We start from the raw sequence: 1,322 nt of genomic DNA, 5'->3' as shown, positions 1-1,322 counted from the left end.
GCCCCGATCATGTGACCCCTGACACCTCCCCTCCTGTGATCTCATCACAGGTCCTGTGCGCACAGAGCAGCCATATATGTGGTGTGCTGCTCTGCGGGTGGAGGGATGAGCAGACCTCCCAATTGTCCCGGATCCAGCGGGACAGTCCTGATGAGGCTGACATTGCAGTGCGGGAAAACGAATGTCCCGCCAGTGACCGCAGGGGAGACTGTCAAAATCGGGACTGTCCTGCTGGATCCGGGACAGCTGGGAGGTCTGACTGACTAGATGGTGCGGACTATATCAATGCAAGAGTATTGACTGAGATTGGTCATGTCTAGTCAGAATGTGTGAGTATGTGTCTTGCATACTCCCTGCCAGTCATATAACCGCCCGCTGCCGTGTCTGGAGAATACTCACAGCGTGCGATGTGAACGCTGTGAGGATTGAAACGTCTACAGTCACATAGAGCGACCGAGAACAGTGGCATAATAGAGTGTGATGGGTTGTGGTGCAAGATTTGAACTGGGCCTCCGCATCATATCTATCTATAATATAACGCTGGGAGCGTCACTCTGTCCAAAGCTTTTATAGACTGTGCAAGAGCATGCGCAATCTGGACCCCAGAGTGACGCATCCGGGGATGAGAATTGTGGCCCAGGAGATCGCGGTATGCGTAAGCACTGAACGCATACCGCGATCTCCGACAGAGAAGCAGAGACATGTCAGGAGGGTGAGTATGCGATATTCACCTGTCTCCGTTCCACCGCCGCGCAGTGCTCTGTCTTCAGTGTCCTCTGGCTGTGAGGTACATTTCAGAGGGCGCCATCTGACTGAACAGTCACAGCCAGACGACCTGGAAGACAGAGCGGCGTGCAGCGGTGTAACGGGGACAGGTGAATATCGCAAGTGCCGGGGGCCTGAGCCAGTGGCGACTCCGGCACCTGAGCCCTATAAATGAGAGGTGAGTATGTTTTTTTTTTTTATTAATCACAGCAGCAGCAGCATACGGGACATATTATGCTATGGAGAATCTTATGGGGGCCATCAACCTTTATGGAGCAGCATATGACAGGATGGGGGCGCAGGATGGGAGCAGCACATTACAGGATTCGGGCGCAGGATGGGAGCAGCACATTACAGGATGGGGGCGCACGATGAGAGCAGCACATGACAGGATGGGGGCGCACGATGAGAGCAGCACATGACAGGTTTGGGATGCAGGATGGGAGCAGCACATGACAGGATGGGAGCGCAGGATGGGAGCAGCACATGACAGGATGGGGGCGCACGATGAGAGCAGCACATAACAGGTTTGGGATGCAGGATGGGAGCAGCACATG

This window comes from Ranitomeya imitator, chromosome 5 (genome assembly GCF_032444005.1).
Source record: "Ranitomeya imitator isolate aRanImi1 chromosome 5, aRanImi1.pri, whole genome shotgun sequence".
Classification (NCBI taxonomy): Eukaryota; Metazoa; Chordata; class Amphibia; order Anura; family Dendrobatidae; genus Ranitomeya; species Ranitomeya imitator.
The sequence above is the reverse complement of the archived record's forward strand: the minus strand, read 5'-3'. Positions refer to the sequence as shown.